Raw genomic sequence first — 21,816 nt, forward strand, 5'->3', positions numbered from 1 at the left:
AGATCTGGACAGGTTGGGCAAGTGGGCAAATCAATGGCAGAGCTATATAATTTGGATAAGTGAGAGGTTATTCGCTTTGGAAACAAAAACAGGAAGGCAGATTACTACCTGAATGGTTGTAAATTGGGAGAGGGGAGTGTGCACTGAGACCTGGGTGTCCTTGTGCACCAGTCGCTGAAGGTAAGCATGCAGGTGCAGCAGGCGGTAAACAAGGCTAATGGTATGTTGGCCTTCATTGCGAGAGGTTTCGAGTACAGAAGCAGGGATGTGTTGCTGCAATTATACAGGGCCTTGCTGAAGCCACACCTGGAGTATTGTGAGCAGTTTTGGTCTCCTTCTCTGAGGAAGGATGTTCTTGCTCTCGAGGGAGTGCAGCAAAAGGTTACCAGACTGATTCCAGGGATGGCGGGATTGTCATATGAGCAGAGATTGACTTGGTTGGGATTGTTCTCGCTGGAGTTCAGACGAATGAGGGGGCATCTCATAAAATTCGAACAGGACTAGTCAGGGTAGATGCAGGGAAGATGTAACCAATGATGGGTATGTCCAGAACCAGGGGTCACAGTCTGAGAATTCAGGATGAACCATTTCGGACAGAGATGTGGAGACATTTCTTCACCCAAAGAGTGGTGAGCCTGTGGAATCCATTACCACAGGAAGTAGTTGATGGTAAAACATTGAATATATTCAAGAGACGGCTGGATATTGCACTTGGGGTGAATGTAATCAAAGGCTATGGGGAGAAAGCAGGATTAGGCTATTAGAACATAGAACATAGAACACTACAGCGCAGTACGGGCCCTTCGGCCCTCGATGTTGCGCCGACCTGTGAAACCATCTGAAGCCTATCTGACCTACACTATTCCATTTTCATCCATATGTCTATCCAGTGACCACTTAAATGCCCTTAAAGTTGGCGAGTCTACTACTATTGCAGGCAGGGCGTTCCACACCCCTACTACTCTCTGAGTAAAGAAACTGCCTCTGACATCTGTCCTATATCTATCACCCCTCAATTTAAAGCTATGTCCCCTCGTGTTGGTCATCACCATCCGAGGAAAAAGACTCTCACTGTCCACCCTATCTAACCCTCTGAGTATCTTATATGTCTCTATTAAGTCACCTCTCAGCCTTCTCCTCTCTAACGAAAACAACCTCAATTCCCTGAGCCTTTCCTCGTAAGACCTTCCCTCCATACCAGGCAACATCCTAGTAAATCTCCTCTGAACCCTTTCCAAAGCTTCCACATCCTTCCTATAATGTGGTGACCAGAACTGCACGCAGTACTCCAGGTGTGGCCGCACCAGAGTTATGTACAGCTGCAGCATGACCTTGTGGTTCCGAAACTCAATCCCCCTGCTTATAAAGGCTAGCACACCATATGCCTTCTTAACAGCCCTATTAACCTGGGTGGCAACTTTCAGGGATTTATGTACCTGGATGCCGAGATCTCTCTGTTCATCTACACTACCAAGAATCTTGCCATTAGCCCAGTACTCTGCATTCCTGTTACTCCTTCCAAAGTGAACCACCTCACACTTTTCCGCATTAAACTCCATCTGCCACCTCTCAGCCCAGCTCTGCAGCTTATCTATGTCCCTCTGTATCCTATAACATCCTTCAGCACTATCCACAACTCCACCGACCTTCGTGTCATCTGCAAATTTACTAACCCATCCTTCTACACCCTCTTCCAGGTCAATTATAAAAATGACAAACAGCAGTGGCCCCAAAACAGATCCTTGCGGTACACCACTAGTAACTGAACTCCAGGATGAACATTTGCCATCAACCACCACCCTCTGTCTTCTTTCAGCTAGCCAATTACTGATCCAAACCGCTAAATCACCTTCAATTCCATACTTCCTTATTTTCTGCAATAGCCTACCGTGGGGAACCTTATCAAACGCCTTACTGAAATCCATATACACCACATCAACAGCTTTACCCTGATCCATCTGTTTGGTCACCTTCTCAAAAAACTCAATAAGGTTTGTGAGACATGACCTACCCTTCACAAAACCGTGTTGAGTATCGCTAATCAACTTGTTCTTTTCAAGATGATTATAAACCCTATCTCTTATAACCTTTTCCAACATTTTACCCACAACCGAAGTAAGGCTCACAGGTCTATAATTACCAGGGTTGTCTCTACTCCCCTTCTTGAACAAGGGGACAACATTTGCTAGCCTCCAGTCTTCCGGCACTATTCCTGTCGACAAAGACGACATAAAGATCAAGGACAAAGGCTCTGCAATCTCCTCCCTGGCTTCCCAGAGAATCCTAGGATAAATCCCATCTTGGCCCTGGGGACTTATCTATTTTGACATTTTCTAAAATTGCTAACACCTCCTCCTTTTGAACCTCAATTCCATCTAGCCTGGTCGACTGAACCTGAGTGTTCTCCTCGACAACATTGTCTTTCTCCAGTGTAAACACTGACGAAAAATATCCATTTAATGCTTCCCCTATCTCCTCTGATTCCACACACAACTTTCCACTACTATCCTTGATTGGCCCTAATCTTACTCTAGTCATTCTTTTGTTCCTGATATACCTATAGAAAGCCTTAGGGTTTTCCTTGATCCTATCCGCCAACGACTTTTCGTGTCCTCTCCTCGCTCTTCTTAACTCTCCCTTTAGGTCCTTCCTGGCTAACTTGTAACTCTCAAGTGCCCTAACTGAGCCTTCATGTCTCATCCTAACATAAGCCTTCTTCTTCCTCTTGACAAGTGCTTCAACTTCCTTAGTAAACCACGGTTCCCTTGCTCGACAACTTCCTCCCTGCCTGACAGGTACATACTTATCAAGGACACGCAGTAGCTGTTCCTTGAAAAAGCTCCACATTTCGATTGTACCCATCCCCTGCAGTTTCCTTCCCCATCCTATACATCCTAAATCTTGCCGAATAGCATCATAATTGCCTTTCCCCCAGCTATAATTCTTGCCTTGCGGTATATACCTATCCCTGCCCATTGCTAAAGTAAACATAACCGAGTTGTGATCACTATCACCAAAGTGCTCACCTACATCTAAATCTAACACCTGGCCGGGTTCATTACCCAGTACCAAATCCAATGTGGCCTCGCCCCTTGTTGGCCTGTCTACATACTGTGTCAGAAAACCCTCCTGCACACACTGCGCAAAAACTGACCCATCTATAGTACTCGAACTATAGTATTTCCAGTCAATATTTGGAAAGTTAAAGTCCCCCATAACAACTACCCTGTTACTCTCGCTCCTGTCAAGAATCATCTTTGCAATCCTTTCCTCTACATCTCTGGAACTATTCGGAGGTCTATAGACAACTCCCAACAGGGTGACCTCTCCTCTACTGTTCCTAACCTCGGCCCATACTGCCTCAGTAGACGAGTCCTCAAGCGTCCTTTCTACCGCCGTAATACTTTCCTTGATTAACAGTGCCACACCCCCCCCCCCCCCCCCCCTCTTTTACCATCTTCTCTGTTCTTACAGAAACATCTAAATCCTGGAACCTGCAACAACCATTCCTGTCCCTGCTCTACCCATGTCTCCGAAATCGGCACAACATCGAGATCCCAGGTACCAACCCATGCTGCAAGCTCACCCACCTTATTCCGGATGCTCCTGGCGTTGAAGTAGACACACTTCAAACCAGCGTCCTGCTTGCCGGTGCCCTCTTTCGAACTTTTAACCCTATCCCTGACCTCACTACTCTCAACATCCTGTACACTGGGACTACAATTTAGGTTCCCATCCCCCTGCTGAATTAGTTTAAACCCCCCCGAAGAGCACTAGCAAATCTCCCCCCCAGGATATTGGTACCCCTCTGGTTCAGGTGAAGACCATCTTGTTTGTAGAGGTCCCACCTACCCCAGAATGAGCCCCAATTATCCAGAAAACCAAAACCCTCCCTCCTGCACCATCCCTGTAGCCACGTGTTCAACTCCTCTCTCTCCTTATTTCTCACTTCGCTAGCACGTGGCACGGGTAACAACCCAGAGATAACAACTCTGTTTGTTCTAGCTCTCAGCTAGAGTTGGATGATCAGCCATGATGGTGATGAATGGTGGAGCAAGCTCAAAGGGCCAAAAGGCCTCATCCTGCTCCTATCTTCTATGTATCTATGTACTGTCTGTAAATAATGGTTGCTGAATCCCAAGTGTAGATCTGTCTACTGAGCCATCTTGTCATGTATCTTCAATTAAACCAAAGCTATGACAAGTTCAGCAGTCCTGTGTGACATTGGTTAATTGGTGCAAAGACACATCAACACAACATGGTGACAGCAGTGGATTTGCGAACCACAGGAGCCGCCATGGAAAAGATTTAATGCAAATCGGAAACTGTATGTGTATGGAAGCCACAGAAGGAAGAGTCCCTCCACAAACAGTGATTTGCAGAACAGTGAATATCTGATGTGTGGGATTACTGGATTGAGGGTGAAAGTAAAGCCACAAGTGAGTTCAGGGTCGTGCTGTGCAATCGGTTTTGAATCTGGCATTAAAAGCTGCAGGGCCATTGAAACATCCTTGGGGCCATTCCTGTGCAAAAGACAACAGTACGTGAGGAACTGCTGCCAAAAGAAGAAAGGAAAAACAAACCCAGCAGCTGCAATGTGAATCTCCCCACAGAGCAGAGAGGTTACATATCCCTTTCATATCAAGGTTGTCCGTAAAACGCCGGGAACATCAGGAAGGTGACCACCAAATCCCCTAGCAAGAATTGGAAAGCCACAGATATCCAATCTACATTTAGGCTTTTCAAACAAAGGATGGAATTACACTTCTGATTTATCCATCACTTAACTGGATGAACATGCAGTGAAAATGAAGATAGGTCATGAATTCAAAGGGCTGTATCGAGTCAACACTTGGGGTCTGTCTGAGGAGTATCAGAACAAGCCTGTTAAACTATGGAACATGTTGAAAGAGCAGCTTCATATAAAGGTGAACTTTAGAATACACTGAATGGAGCTGATCACTTACAGGCAACGGCCAAATAATCAATCAGTTCGTCAGTAGGCACCGTGATAGGAGAAATGAATATGATTTTTTCAGAAGCTGAGCTATCTGAACAGAGTTATTTTGTATTATCTATTTGACGTTTCAATGGTGCATTCATTACCCATGATTCACCGCGGTTGTGAATGTGCCCTATTCACTGCACAGGGGCCCAGTGCGCCGACGCAGCTCTGGGCTTTATCGGGAGCATGCGCGGTTTCATATTGCTCGGAGACGTTCGAGTGCGGTAATGGCTTGTTCCGTGGGTGAGAGTCGGTGGGGCGGAAGGAGGAATTAAGCGGGAGTCGGGATGCGGAGGGTGCAGAAACTTTATAAACAGCCGGTGTATGCCCTAGGACCGGCATAAGACCCTGAAGTTCCCGCGTTTGCAGCTGTGGAGCTTTTCCCTGGGATCAGGCCCAGTTCCAAGGCCGCCATCTTAGTTCAGAGGTGAGCAGAGCGCATGCGCGGCCATCTTTGTGACGTAACGGAAAGTAGGCGCACCGTCAGGGTTCAGGTGGCCAGGAGAGAAAATGTTGGATTCCTGAATTGACAGGGGGCCGGGTTGACCGACACCTCGACATCGCAGACCGCATGTGCGGCCATCCGAATCACAGAAGAATAAGATTGTAGAATCTGTACAGTGCATATGGAGCTCATGCGGTCCATTGAGTCTGCACAGACCCTTCTAAAGAAAACTCTACAGATGCACACACCCATCAATCACGCGCTATCTCTGCAACCCCATAATCGAACCTGCACATCCATGGACACTAAGGAGCAGTTTATCATGGCCAATCCACCGAACCCTGACTTCTTTGGACTGTGGGAGAAAACTGGAGGAAAACCATGCAGACACCGGGAGAACTTGCAAACTCCCCACAGACAGTGACTGGAATTGAACCCGGGTTGCTGGCACTGTGAGGCAGCAGTGCTAACCACTGTACGTACCACCATGCCATCCTAGCACTGAGGCCTCAGCGCCAGGGCACCCAGGTTTGTTTCTGACCTCGGGCGACTGTCTGAGTGGAGTTTGCACATTCTCCCTGTGTCTGCGTGGGTTTCCTCCAGGTGCTCCAGCTTCCTCCCACTGCCCTAAGATGTGCCTCGGCCATGCTAAAATTGCCCCTTAATTTGTCCAAAGATTAGGTGGGATTATCGACATTGGGGGAAGTGGGCCTAGATAGGGTGCTTTCAGATGGTTCATGCAGACATGATGGGCTGAATGGCCACATTCTCCACCATAGGGATTCTATGTTTCTAATTAGGAGCAGGAAGAGGCCACTTGGACAAACCGGCTCCCTAACCTTTGACTCAGTTGTAGGTAGAAATCTCTCCGAGGGAGAGAATTCTGCCGGCTCTCTGAGTCACAATTTCTCCACATCTCTGTTTGAGACTCTTATTTTTAAACTGTCCCTGCAGATTGAGATTTCCTGTGAAGAAAAATCATTTAAGCAGTTACCCTGTCAAGCACCCTCAGAATCTTCAAAACTACATTTCATTCATCTAACTCCAATCAGTTATAGAGACCCCGTCCAACTTTCCCCCATAAAACCCTTCATACCAGGTATCAGCTGAGTGAATCTTGTCTGAACTGCTTCCAATGTCAGTGTATCCCATATTCTGTAATCCTGCACCAGGAAACCAGAGAGGATGTTATGAATTTATATCCCGGACTTTGAAAACTCCTTTCAGAGGGAGTTAGAAGGGGAGGATTTACACACAGCAATCTCAAATTTAAGTTAAAATGTTTCTCTTCATTTCTAACCACAATTGACACATGACTCTTGTAATCTTCTTTTGCAGGGAGTGAGAAGGTTTGAAGACTGAGAATTTTCTCTGATTCCAGTGCTTCTGATATCTTTCCAGCTGCAGCTCCAGCAGGTGGTTTGAAATTTGAAAACAGTGAAATTGTTCCAGAGGTGAGTATTATCGAGCATTCATCCATAATTTAAAGTTTTTAGCATTGTGCTTTGTTATCTGTGCTCTGGTTTCAGGGCTCTGGGGCAGGTTTGTCTCCTTTATTGTGGATCTGAATCCATGTTCACCCATTGCTCTGTTTCAGCTCTGCCCTCCCTCATCACCTCTCTGCCATTGTTTAACGTTTTCTGCCTCTAATCGTGGATTTATTTTAACCATGTTTGGTATTTTATTGTTATTTCTCCCAATGTGTCTCAATGAAGATTTCACTGCTGCCCATCGCTTGGCTGTGTGCTGCTGATTTACCATCTTTATCTTCCCATGGTCAGGAATTGTTTTTCCTGCACTAGAGATCATTTCTCTTCTGTTCATCAGCTAATATTAACCATCAAATTCTGCACCATATTTATTCCGTGTAATTGAAGATTTGAGATTACTATCAGACCAGCCTTACCTTATTAAATGGTGGAGCAGGATTGAGGGGCTGAATGGCGACTCCTGCTCCTTGTTCTTATGTTTATTGATTATGTCACCCTGAGATGTTAAATCTGTTTCTCTTGCCACAGTTACTCACTGACATAATGAGTATTTTCATTTCAGAATATTTTTATTTCAGATTTTCAGCAACCAGTATTTTGCTATTATTTTGTTGCAGACGTTTCTCACAGAAGCGAGTCTAGAAGCAGAGACAGACTAATTAAGAACTGATTTGTGTTGGGGGGGGGGGGTGTTGTTTGTGGAGGTTAGTATCTCGCCTCCAGTTACAGTCCTTTTTCACAGAATCATTGAATGATTACAATGCAGATGGAGGCCATTCGGCCCACCATACCTATGCTGCCTCATCCCACTCCCCTGCCCTTTCTTCACTTCCTTGCAGTGTTTTTTTCTTTCCAAGGTCTTGTCCAATTCCCTTTGGTTTGTTGTATCAGTTTGGCTGGAATGGAGATGCAGGAGAAGCTGCTGGGTTTAACCCTGAGGACTTTGTAACCCAGTATTGAGCAATAATTTCAGATGTGAAGTTGTCAAGGGAGGTACGGGGAACGGCACTAAGTCATCATCCTCATTTGGAGATCCGGTGCAGACACAATGGGCCTTCTGCACCCTAACAATTCAGTGATTGGGTGATCTATAATAGTTTGCTCTGTGGCCAGCTGTTCTTAAGAAACTGCCCCCAAAACACTCTCTATGTGCTCATCTGCAGGGAAACACGGTGTTGCAGTGGTTAGCACTGCTGTTTCACGGCACTGAGGATCTGGGTTCAATCTCAGCCCTGGCTCCCTGTCCGTGTGGAGTTTGCACATTCTCCCCATGTTTGTGTGGGTTTCACCCCCACAACACAAAGATGTGCAGGATAGGTGGATTGGCCACACTCAATTGGAAAAAATGAACTGGGTACTCTAAATTTAAAAAAACAAATGAGCTCATCTGCCTGGCTACCTTTGCCAATCTGATTTCCACAATCTATATGTGGATAAAAATCACATGATTATTGCAGTACTTTTCTCACGAGCCCTTATTTCTTCCTGTATTCTCCGTCCTACAGTGTGGTTATTGTTAGGGGGTGCCTAGAAACTACTCCCACAAGTGACTTCCTACCTTTATCATTTTTTATTGTTACCCAATGTGATTGTACATCTTGATCTCCAGAACTAAGGTCATCTCTCTCTATTGTAATAATGTCATCCTTAATTAACAGAGCTGCCCCACCGCATATTCCCAGTTTCCTGTCCTTCTGAAACGTCACGCTCCCTTGAATATTCAGGTCCCAGCCTTTGTCATCTTGCAGCCGTGTCTCTGTAATGACTATCAGATCACAGTACCTGGAGTACGGTGCACACTTTTAATCTCCTTCACTAAGGAGGGTGATTCTTGCATTGGGAGCAGTTCAGAGAAGGATCATTGGGCTGATTCCTGGGATGAAGGTGTTGTGTTGTGAGGAAAGGTTGGGCCTGGACTCATTGGAGTTTAGAAATGATCATATTGAAACAAAAAAGATTCTGAGGTAACATGATAGGGGAGATGAAGAGAGGATGTTTCCCCTCATGGGGGATTCAGGAGCGAGTGGGCAGATTGTCAAAATAAAGGGTCCCCATTTCTGATGGAGATGATGGGAAATGTCTTCCCTCAGAGGGGGGTTAGTCTTTGCAATTCTCTTCCCCAGAGAGAAGTGGAGGCTGCATCATTAAATATATACAAGGCCCAGTTAGAGTTTTGATCAAAAAGGGAGTCGAGGGTTACGGGTGACAGGAAGAAAATGAAGTTCAGGTCACAATCCGATCAGCCATGATCTTATTAAATAGAAAAGCAGGTTTGATGGGCTGAATGGCCTTCTCCTGCTCTTATTTCTGAGGATATAAGATCTCTTGGTCGAGAACAGGAAACGCTGAGTGTTGATCTGGCGATCAGCGTGAATTAGCACCTTCTGGAGAATAGGCAGTGTGTATCTTAGATACAGCAGAGTGAGAATGGAGGGAGAGAGAGAGATAGAGTGTGTGTGTTTGTGTGTGAAAGTAACTAGAATTGCCTGTTCTGAATTTTTGAGCTGTACTGACAGTGATGATATTTGTAAACTCCTTTAACAGGATATTCAAAGGCGAGTATTTGCAGCAATAAATCTCAAACCAAACTTCACATCAAGATCTGACGGAGTCGGCCATTTTACCATCAGTGTGACTGGAAAAGCACCGAGACTCCCGCACCAGGGGGAAACCGTGAGGATTGTGGGAAGGGATTCACTTCCCCATCTGAGCTGGAAACTCATCGACTCACTCACACAAGAGACCGTTCACCTGCTCTGTGTGGGAAAGGATTTACTGCTTCCTCCAACCTGCTGACACACCAGTGAGGTCACAGCGGGGACACACTGTTCACCTGCTCTGTGGAGGAAGGGAGTTACTACTTCATCCAGTCTACGCAAACACCAGCAAGTTCACACTGGGGAGAGATTTGTCCTTTCATTAATTCTGCTTACACACTGGCAACTTCACACTGAGATGCCGTTTATCTGCTCCGTGTGCGGGAAGGGATTCGGAGATTCATCCAAACTGCTCACACACTCCCGAATTCACACTGGGGAGAGGCCGTTCACCTGTTCTGACTGTGGGAAGGGATTCGCTCAGTTATGCAGCCTGCTGAGGCACCAGCGAATTCACACTCTGGAGATGCCGTTTATCTGCTCCGTGTGTGGGAAGGGATTCGGCGATTCATCCAACCTGCGCACACACTCCCGAGTTCACACTGGGGAGAGGCCATACACCTGTTCTGACTGTGGGAAGGGATTCACTCAGTTGTCCAGCCTGCTGAGACACCAGCGAGTTCACTCTGGGGAGAGACCATTCACCTGCTCCGTGTGTCGGAAGGGATTTGGAGATCCATCCAGCCTGAGCAGACACCAGCGAATTCACACTGGGGAGAAGCCATTTACTTGTTCCGTTTGTGGAAACAGATTTGTTGATTCAATCCACCTGCAGAGACACCAGCGGGTTCACACTGGGGAGAAGCCGTTCACCTGCTCAGTGTGTGGGAAAGGATTCACTCAGTTAACCAACCTGCAGACACACCAGCGAGTACACACTGGGGAGAGGCCATTCACCTGCTCTGTGTGTGGGAAGAGATTTGTTAATTCATCCAACTTGTTAACACACCAGCGACTTCACACTGATGAGAAGCCGTTTATCTGCTCCGTGTGTGAGAAAGGATTCAGAAGTACAGCCCACCTGCAGAAACACCAGCGAGTTCACAAGTCATTACAGGGGTTGGATTCTGCTGTTGCTGCTGTTAATCACATCCAGGACTGACCCACGTTCATTCTGACAGTGGGTGAAGTGGGAGGGTCGGGGGAGGTTTCTTTCTGTTGCACTGGCCAGTGTCCCAATTTTAAGAGCAAAGCTACTGATCAGCTGTTCTGGGGGAATTTGCATACGTGCAGTGCGGTTAGCCTAAGTTGAAGGTGGTTTGTGGAAGGGCTGTTGGCAAGTGACAGTCTGGCACGGAGTCTGTCCCTGTTGCTCAGAAGGGAAGGGGGCAAAGGAGTAGAACATTAGTAATTGGGGACTCAATAGTCAGGGGCACAGATAGGAGATTTTGTGGGAGCGAGAGAGACTCACGTTTGGTATGTTGCCTCCCAGGTGCAAGGGTACGTGATGTCTCGGATCGTGTTTTCCGGGTCCTTAAGGGGGAGGGGGAGCAGCCCCAAGTCGTAGTCCACATTGGCACTAACGACATAGGTAGGAAAGGGGACAAGGATGTCGGGCAGGCCTTTAGGGAGCTAGGATGGAAGCTCAGAGCGAGAACAAACAGAGTTGTTATCTCTGGGTTGTTGCCCGTGCCACGTGATAGTGAGATGAGGAATAGGGAGAGAGAGCAATTAAACACGTGGCTACAGGGATGGTGCAGGCGGGAGGGTTTCAGATTTCTGGATAACTGGGGCTCTTTCTGGGGAAGGTGGGACCTCTATAGACAGGATGGTCTACATCTGAACCTGAGGGGCACCAATATCCTGGGGGGGAGATTTGTTAGTGCTCTTTGGGGGGGTTTAAACTAATTCAGCAGGGGCATGGGAACCTGGATTGTAGTTTTGGGGTACGGGAGATTGAGAGTATAGAGGTCAGGAGCACAGATTTGACTTCGCAGGAGGGTGCCAGTGTTCAGGTAGGTGGTTTGAAGTGTGTCTACTTCAATGCCAGGAGTAAACGAAATAAGGTAGGAGAACTGGCAGCATGGGTTTGTACCTGGGACTTCAACGTTGTGGCCATTTCAGAGACATGGATAGAGCAGGGACAGGAATGGTTGTTGCAGGTTCCGGGGTTTAGGTGTTTTAGTAAGCTCAGAGAAGGGGGCAAAAGAGGGGGAGGTTTGGCGCTGCTAGTCAAGGACAGTATTACAGTGGCGGAAAGGATGCTAGATGGGGATTCTTCTTCTGAGGTAGTATGGGCTGAGGTTAGAAACAGGAAAGGAGAGGTCACCCTGTTGGGAGTTTTCTATAGGCCACCTAATAGTTCTAGGGATGTAGAGGAAAGGATGGCGAAGATGATTCTGGAAAAGAGCGAAAGTAACAGGGTAGTTGTTATGGGAGACTTTAACTTTCTAAATATTGACTGGAAAAGATATAGTTCGAGTACATTAGATGGGTCGTTCTTTGTACAATGTGTGCAGGAGGGTTTCCTGACACAATATGTTGACAGGCCAACAAGAGGCGAGGCCACATTGGATTTGGTTTTGGGTAATGAACCAGGCCAGGTTTTAGATCTGGAGGAAGGTGAGCACTTTGGAAACAGTGACCACAATTCGGTGACCTTTACGTTAGTGTTGGAAAGGGATAAGTATACCCCGCAGGGCAAGAGTTATAGCTGGGGGAAGGGCAATTATGATGCCATTAGACATGACTTAGGATGTGTTGGTTGGAGAAGTAGGCTGCAAGGGTTGGGCACACTGGATATGTGGAGCTTGTTCAAGGAACAGCTATTGCATGTTCTTGATAAGTACGTACCAGTCAGGCAGGGAGGAAGGGGGCGAGCGAGGGAACCGTGGTTTACCAAAGAAGTGGAATCTCTTGTTAAGAGGAAGAAGGAGGCCTATGTGAAGATGAGGCATGAAGTTTCAGTTGGGGCGCTTGATAGTTACAAGGAAGCGAGGAAGGATCTAAAGAGAGAGCTGAGACGAGCAAGGAGGGGACATGAGAAGTCTTTGGCAGGTAGGATCAAGGAAAACCCAAAAGCTTTCTATAGGTATGTCAGGAATAAAAGAATGACTAGGATAAGGGTAGGGCCAGTCAAGGACAGTGGTGGGAAGTTGTGTGTGGAGGCTGAGGAGATAAGCGAGATACTAAATGAATACTTTTCGTCAGTATTCACTCAAGAAAAAGATAATATTGTGGAGGAGAATGCTGAGACCCAGACTATTAGAATAGATGGCATTGAGGTGCGTAGGGAAGAAGTGTTGGCAATTCTGGACAAGGTGAAAATAGATAAGTCCCCGGGGCCGGATGGGATTTATCCTAGGATTCTCTGGGAAGCCAGGGAAGAGATTGCTGAGCCTTTGGCTTTGATTTTTAGGTCATCATTGGCTACAGGAATAGTGCCAGAGGACTGGAGGATAGCAAATGTGGTCCCTTTGTTCAAAAAGGGGAGTAGAGATAACCCCGGTAACTATAGGCCGGTGAGCCTAACGTCTGTGGTGGGTAAGGTCTTGGAGAGGATTATAAAAGATACGATTTATAATCATCTAGATAGGAATAATATGATTAGGGATAGTCAGCATGGTTTTGTGAAGGGTAGGTCATGCCTCACAAACCTTATCGAGTTCTTTGAGAAGGTGACTGAACAGGTAGACGAGGGTAGAGCAGTTGATGTGGTGTATATGGATTTCAGTAAAGCGTTTGATAAGGTTCCCCACGGTCGGCTATTGCGGAAAATACGGAGGCTGGGGATTGAGGGTGAATTAGAGATGTGGATCAGAAATTGGCTAGTTGAAAGAAGACAGAGAGTGGTAGTTGATGGGAAATGTTCAGAATGGAGTTCAGTTACGAGTGGCGTACCACAAGGATCTGTTCTGGGGCCGTTGCTGTTTGTCATTTTTATAAATGACCTAGAGGAGGGCGCAGAAGGATGGGTGAGTAAATTTGCAGACGACACTAAAGTCGGTGGAGTTGTAGACAGTGCGGAAGGATGTTGCAGGTTACAGAGGGACATAGATAAGCTGCAGAGCTGGGCTGAGAGGTGGCAAATGGAGTTTAATGTGGAGAAGTGTGAGGTGATTCACTTTGGAAAGAATAACAGGAATGCGGAATATTTGGCTAATGGTAAAATTCTTGGTAGTGTGGATGAGCAGAGGGATCTTGGTGTCCATGTACATAGATCCCTGAAAGTTGCCACCCAGGTTGATAGGGTTGTGAAGAAGGCCTATGGTGTGTTGGCCTTTATTGGTAGAGGGATTGAGTTCCGGAGCCATGAGGTCATGTTGCAGTTGTACAAAACTCTAGTACGGCCGCATTTGGAGTATTGCGTACAGTTCTGGTCGCCTCATTATAGGAAGGACGTGGAAGCTTTGGAACGGGTGCAGAGGAGATTTACCAGGATGTTGCCTGGTATGGAGGGAAAATCTTATGAGGAAAGGCTGATGGACTTGAGGTTGTTTTCGTTAGAGAGAAGAAGGTTAAGAGGTGACTTAATAGAGGCATACAAAATGATCAGAGGGTTAGATAGGGTGGACAGCGAGAGCCTTCTCCCGCGGATGGGGGTGGGTAGCACGAGGGGACATAGCCTTAAATTGAGGGGTAATAGATATAGGACAGAGGTCAGAGGTGGGTTTTTTACGCAAAGAGTGGTGAGGCCGTGGAATGCCCTACCTGCAACAGTAGTGAACTCGCCAACATTTAGGGCATTTAAAAGTTTATTGGATAAGCATATGGATGATACGGGCATAGTGTAGGTTAGATGGCCTTTAGTTTTTTTCCATGTCAGTGCAACATCGAGGGCCGAAGGGCCTGTACTGCGCTGTATCGTTCTATGTTCTAATTTCTGTCGGCTGAATCTCTGAGCGAGGGCACATTTCTACTGAAATGATCCACAGAAGGAAATGCATTAATTTTATCCTGGACAGTTCTGATGAATGTAGGAAATTTTTATACATTCAATTTTATATATATTGCAGAAATATTTTTGAAAATCTACATTTACAGTATCACTATACTCTGCATCACCCAATATCTATGTCTATGCATTTACATTGTGTATTTATCGTATGTCCTATGTTATTTCACGCAAGGAACGATCTGCCTGGATTGTATGCAGAACAATAGTTTTCACTGTATCTGCACATGTGACAATAAATCTGAATCTAACATACAGGCAGATGGTATGCCTGCAAAAGATGCAATTAAAATTTTGTAAAAATGGGATAATCATTGAATCTAACCATTTAATTGTTTTCCTAAATTGGGCGAATGAAATCTAGTTTATAGAAAGGTTCACTGGGGTTTAAGATAATTGAGGAGTTGTGTTTAGCCTTATTAAAATGGCAATAAGACAGTTAGCGGGGTAGCAAAATGTAACTAATGAGTCAAAGACAGAAAGCTGAAAGGTCTCTCACTTCAACTGAAAGCAACTCCTCACAGAGGACAGCAAAGATCCCTGTGTTTGCTAACTTTATTTCCAAGTGGCTTTGATTAATTGGAGAATAAGAAGCTCTCAGGTAGTAATTAAGAATAGGTTACCTGTTAATTGCAGCTATTCTCTGTGATGTCAGTGTAGTTGGTACTGTGTTACTAATAAAGTTTGTTTTAATATAAAAGATCGCTGTCAGTCAGTGGAATCACTCGTGGGATGAAGTATCTTTTCCTCACAGTTTTACAAATTGAAAAACGTTGGAGTCTCGTCCGGATTCCTAATATAAATAGGGGTCTGGTCTGGTATCCATAACACAGTAAATAAATGATGCAAAGTTGGGTGGGAGGGTGAACTGTGAGGAGAGACGCTTCAGCAGGATTTGGACAGGCTGAGTGAGTGGGTATATACATGGCAGGTGCAGTATAATGTGGATAAATGTGAGGTTTCAGCTTTGGTCGCAAAAACAGGAAAGCAAATTATTTGTTGAATGGGTGTAAATTGGGAGAGGTGGATACTCAGCGAGACTTTGGTGTCCTCGTGTATCAAACGCTGAAAGTAAGTGCTCAGGTACAGCAGGCAGTAAAGAAGGCAAATGGTATGTTGGCCTTCATAGCGAGAGGATTTGAGGATAGGAATAGGGATGTTTTACTGTGATTGTACAGGGCATTGGTTCGGCAAAACCTGATGTATTGTGTTCAGATTTTGTGTCCTTATCTGAGGAAGGAGGTTCTTCCTACGGAGGGAGTGCAGCAAAGGTTTATCAGGCTGATTCCTGGGATGGTGGGACTGTCATATGAGGAGAGACTAAGTCAGTGAGGGTTATATTTATTGGAGTTTAGAAGAGGGAGAGGGGATCTCATCGAAACTTACAGAATTCTAACAGGATTAGACAGGGGAGATTCAGAAAGAATGTCCCGATGGTGGGGGAGTCCAGAACTAGTGGTCACAGTTTGGGGATAAGGGGTGAACCTTTTAGAACTGAGGTGAGGGGAAATTTCTTCACCAGAGAGTAGTTAATCTGTGGAATTCACTCCCAAGAAAAGTAGTTGAGGCCAAAACGCTGTTTAATTTCACGAAGGAATTAGATTTAGCTACGGCGGGGTGGGGGTGGAGGCAGGATCGGGGTATTGAATTTGATGATTAGCCATGATCATAATGAATGGGGGAGCAGGCTCGCAGGGCCGAATGGCCTCCTCCTATTTTCTGTGTATATTTGAAGTAAATAGTCTTTTTCTTACCACTACAGGTGTCTTGTCTTTCAGCTGTCCTCATTCCGGAGGTTAGCCGCACTCTGAACCATCTTTCTCCACTGACATTTAATTTGTTAATTTAATTAATATCTATTTGAATTTGGTGGACTTTTCATTGTTAGATTGATGCCCTCCCCTTGAGGGAAAGTGAGTGAGAGGGGTTGGCAGGCTCTTTAACAGAAAGCCAGTCCCTCTAAGGCCATTGGCAAAGGAGCTAGAGGGAGAAGAGATTTCATTTTTCACAGCGAGTTGTTCTGATCTGCCTGAAAGCAGATTCAATAGTTTCTTTCCAAAGCGTAAGTACTTGAAAGGGAAGAATTTGCAGGGCTGTGGGGGAAGAGCTGAGCAGGTGGATGAATCGGAGTCCTTTCAAAGAGATAACAGGGGCATGATGGACCAAACGGATTCCTCCTGCAGCCTGTGAATCTGAGCCTCCTCTTTTTGTGCAGGTTAAAAGGGACAAATTCCATTTCAGCCCCTTCCCTGTTTATGTATTTAAAGAGAAGATATAACAATGTTTTCCACTGTGTATTTTAAACATTGAAGTCTTGCACGGCCGAATATAGTCAACAACCTTCCCTTAGCTCTCTCTGGACACAGCAAGAAAGCGTTCGCTTAACAATAGCGGGTTCCACTGAATATGATCTAACCACAACAACAAAAACAACATCCATTTGTATAGTACCTTTAAACTTCCCCAAGAGCTTCACAAATGTGAATACCAAAGAGAATTTGACACTGAACCACAGAGGCAGGTTTAAAACAGAGTCGTTAATTTAATGGCAGTTAATGCAGGTCAGGGAAAGCTGGGGATGATCGGTGAATGGGACTCAGTGAGAGTTGAGACAGGGGCAGCAGAGTTTCTCTATTAAAGAAAACTGGGACAGTTCTGTACATTTCCCATCATACTTTATGGCTAAAGTCCAGCTGACATCACAGCATTCCATTGGGATTGTGGAATCTACTGATGTCATCACATTCTATTGTGATGTCATAAAATGACATCAGCCTTTTTGTGATTCCATAATCAGCTGACACCAGACTGGGCGTGTGGGATTAGCTGATGGCAGCACATTCCTCAATCATGTACAGTGAGCAGAATTTATTTATTTTTAAAATTTATACATAGAATTTGTACTACATGTATATAAGGGGAGTTTAGTAAGTGAACAGTTAAGCTCTGAGTGGGAGATGGAGCGGAAGGAAGTCTGAGCAGCTGGGAAAAGAAGAACAAAAAGGTTGATTGGATCTCCATACTGGATTCCCCCAGAGGTGGCGAATCCGGCCGTGAGAGATCCAGAGGTGGGGAATCAGCCGTGGAGAGATCCAGAGGTGGGGAATCCAGCAGTGAGAGATCCAGAGGTGGGGAATCCAGCTGTGAGAGATCCAGAGGTGGAGAATCCAGTCGAGAGATCCAGAGGTGGGGAATCCAGCAGCGAGAGATCCAGAGGCGGGGAATCTAGCAGCGAGAGATCCAGAGGTGGGAATCCAGCAGTCAGAGATCCAGAGGTGGGGAATCCAGCAGTGAGAGATCCAGAGGTGGGGAATCCAGCAGAGAGATCCAGAGGTGGGGAATCCAGCATGTGAGAGATTCAGAGGTAGGGAATCCAGCAGTGAGAGATCCAGAGATGGGGAATCTAGCCGTGAGAGATCCAGAGGTAGGGAATCCAGTAGTGAGAGATTCAGAGGTGTGGAATCCAGCAGTGAGAGATCCAGAGGCTGTGACTCTTTCTAAAGTATAAATTTAGAGTACCCAATTCATTTTTTCCAATTAAGGGCAATTTAGTGTGGCTAATCCACCTAGCCTGCACATCTTTGGGTGGTGAGGGTGAAATCTACGCAAACATGGGGAGAATGCAAACTCCACACGGACAATGACCCAGAACCGGGATTGAACCTGGGACCACGGAGCCGTGAGGCAGCAGGGCTAACCCACTGCGTCACCGGGCTGCCCCCAGAGGCTGTGACTCTTGGGGCTGCCTGTGGGAATGGGCTGCGGGGAGACATCTGTCTGAAGGGACTTCAGTCAACCTCCTGTAGGAGGTAAATAATTGAATCTGTACCTGAGTCTATCTGGGGATTGTAACAACAGAGATATTTCTCCAGTTGTAATGGTACATATTGGGTATATTAATTTTGGTCCTGCTGTAAAGTACATGTATTATTTCTGTTCTTGTAATGCAATACTGTTATGATGTTAAATAAAAGCAAATTACTGCAGATGCTGGAATCTGAAACCAAAAGGGAAAAATGCTGGAAAATCTCAGCAAGTCCGGCAGCATCTGTAAGGAGAGAAAAAAACTAATGTTTCGAGTCCAGATAGTTATGTTATATATTTCCAGTCAGAGAGACGTTGCAACATAGAGGGAGTGTATTCTGAAACTCAAATCCAAGCCAACTCTCTGTAGAGCAATCCAACCAGTCCCATTCTCCCTCTGTATCGCTGCCCTGCAAGTTTATTTCATTGAAATGACCATCCAGTATAATTTTGAAATCATGAATTGTCTCTGCTTCCACCATCCACATACAGAGTGAGATCCAGTTTATGACCACTTGCTGTCCAAATAAAGCTTGTCCTCACATTCTCCAGTTATCGCTAATTAAGTAATATTGTATTTTACACACTGTTAGTCCAGTTATATATATATATACATATATGGGATGCATATTTATAAAGTATATATAAAGGCAGGAGGTTTAGAGGAGATGTGAGGAAAACCTGTTTTACCCAGAGGGTGATTGGAGTCTGGAACTTGCTGCCTGAAAGGGTGGTGAAGGCAGAGACTCCAATAACATTGAGGTATTTAGATGTGCACATGTGATGTCAGGGCCGACAAGGCTATGGGACAAGTGCTGGGAAATGGAATTACAACAGTTCGGTGGTTATTTTTGACCAGTGCAGCCACAATGGTTTGAAGGGTCTTCACTGTGCTGTAGACCTCGAGGACTATGGCCTTGGAAAGGCTGCAGGGATTCAGTACGGTGACAGGAATGAGGAACTTCAGTGATGTGAACATAGTGGAGAGGCCGGTTTTCTTCTCCTTGGAGTAATGAAGATGAAGAGGAGATTTGACAGAGATATTCAAGATCGTAAATAGTTCACATTGAATAAATAAAAACTGTTTCCACAGACCAAAGGGTTGTTAACCAGAGGACACACACCAGGAGGCATAGTGGCGCAGTGGTTAGCACTGCTGCCTCATGGTGCTGAGGAACTGAGATCGATCCCGGCCCCAGGTCACAGTTGAGTTTGCACATTCTCCCCGTGTCTGTGTGGGTTTCACCCCCACAACCCAAAGATGTGCAGGGTCAGTGGATTGGACACACTCAATTGCCCCTTAATTAGAATTTCTTTTTAAAAATTGAAACCAGAGGTCACAGATTTAAGGTGATTGACATAAAGGTCAGAGGGGAAGATTGAATGAGGTGTTGTTAACCGGAATGCACTTCCTGAAAGGCTGGTGGAAGCAGATTCATCAAAGGGAGTTGGATAAATACTGGAAAGGACTAGTTTGCAGGGTTCATGGGAAAGGGCAAGATAGTGGGACTAATTGAGTAGTTCTTTCAAAGAGCCAGCACGGGCTCGATGATCAGAATGGCCTTCTGTGCAGTGAGATTCTGTGATCACAGATAAATGTGTGCTCCCCGTGTCTGTGTGGGTCTCACCCCCTTTGATTAAAGCGAGAGGAGTCCAATGAGTTTCTTAAAAGTCTTTTTATTCAGCAACAGCATTATTCCCACAGGGCCGGGTTACAATTCACCGGCTCCTCTCTCCTTTTTAGCTGGCTCCAAAGAGGCCGGCCTTTTATCCCAGTGCTGGGTTAACTCAGTTCAATGAGCATGGGGAAACAATCATCCCCAGCTGGAGGGGTCCTGTACAGGTTATTACACCCCCACAACCCAAACATATGTGCAGGCTAGGTGAATTGGCCATGCTAAATTGCCCCTTAAATAATTGGAAAAAAAGAATTGGGTACTCTAAATTTATTAAGAAATAAATGTGTCTTCAATATGTACAGTAATGTCTGGATTTCCCATCATTCCCTGCTATCTCTTGAATCCAGCCAATTGCTTTGCTCTTCCCCCACAGCTCTGCAAATTCCTCCCTTTTAAGTATTTACCCTTTGGAAAGATACATTGAATGTTTTCAGGCAGATCAGAACTCACTGCGTCAAAAAACAAAATAAAATCTCACCCCCTCTGGCTCCTTTGCCAATGACCTTGGAGGTCCTCACTTTCTGTTAAAGAAACTGCCAACTCCTCTCACGCACTTTCCCTAAAGAGCATCAATCTAATCATGAAAAGTCCAGAAAAATCAAATATTTCTACTGATAAAAGTTTATTAATGAAACTGAACATGATTAAAAAGAAAAGGAAATTACTTGAGGATGAAAGACAACCAGAGTAACAGGATGTTCACAATGTTCTGGGTCCAAATGGTTTCCCTTTGCCTCCTCTGAAATGAAATAACAATCGCTTGTCACAAGTAGGCTTCGTTGAAGTTACTGTGAAAAGCCCCTAGTCGCCACATTCCGGCGCCTGTTCGGGGAGGTTGGTACGGGAATCCTGTTCCCGTGACTCCCTGCTTTGGACACGGGGGTACTGAACCCTGGGGGTCGCATCACCATCAGACATGGTCACCACCACCAGGAAGCATGGTGGCACAGTGGATAACATTGCTGCTTCACAGCACTGTGGTCCCAGGTTCGATCCCGGCTCTGGGTCACTGTCTGTGTGGAGTTTGCACATTCTCCCTGTGTTTGCGTGGGTTTCACCCCCACAACACCCAAAGATATGCAGCTTAAGTGGATTGGCCATGCTAAATTGCCCCTTAATTGGAAAAAATGAATTGGGTATAAAAAAAGACACCGCCCCCTCCAGTGCCCCATTTCGAACCTAGGGCCTCAGCCCATTAGCAGCAGTGCTAGCCACTGTGCCGTCATGCTGCCCACCTCTCTGATTAACTACCACTCCAGCCAGGTGACATCCTGGTAAATGTCTGCACCCTTTCCAGTGGTATGACGTCCCTCCTGCAATGCAGATTCCAGTACTGCACACAAGACTCTAACTGTGCCAAACCAACATTTTATTCAGTTCCAACATAACATCCCTGCTCTGAAACTCTGTGCCTCGGCTAATAAAGGCAAGTATACTTTGCCATCGAAATTAAAATGCCCATTAAAAAATGGTCATGTCGAGATTGTGAAGGCAGCCAATTCTCAAATTCGGCCAGGAACACATTCCCCACTCTCCTCAAGGGACCTGGTGTGCCAGCATACTCTGTCCGGCCCCAACTCTGAGTCGGTCAGAATAATCAACACACCGTGCAACAGGATTTTGTATTCATATGAGCCCTCACCGGGTAGTTTGCCCCATCGAGCAAAAGGATTCTCATCTCCACTTCCACTATTCTCTCAAGGATATTTTGCAGTTCATCAAACTGAGCAGCAACAAGCTGCGTCACCCAGCAGAGAGTATCGGCCACGACATCCTTCCTAATGGCAGCCACCATCACAATGTCAACAGCACAGCCGGGGTGTAGGCCTGCTCACCAGCAAA

At 45.8% G+C, this 21,816-nt stretch overlaps 1 long non-coding RNA gene and 1 pseudogene across 1 annotated transcript; both read left to right on the forward strand.

The window, feature by feature from the left end:
- Positions 1-21,816, forward strand: part of LOC119961530 — a 76,699-nt pseudogene that overhangs the window by 25,827 nt on the left and 29,056 nt on the right.
- LOC119961563 lies at positions 5,216-9,711 on the forward strand. The gene is made up of 3 exons (XR_005459683.1): positions 5,216-5,432; positions 6,789-6,904; positions 9,485-9,711. It is a non-coding gene; the product is annotated as an uncharacterized LOC119961563 (long non-coding RNA).

The sequence above is a fragment of the Scyliorhinus canicula genome, unplaced genomic scaffold, assembly GCF_902713615.1.
Source record: "Scyliorhinus canicula unplaced genomic scaffold, sScyCan1.1, whole genome shotgun sequence".
Classification (NCBI taxonomy): domain Eukaryota; kingdom Metazoa; phylum Chordata; class Chondrichthyes; order Carcharhiniformes; family Scyliorhinidae; genus Scyliorhinus; species Scyliorhinus canicula.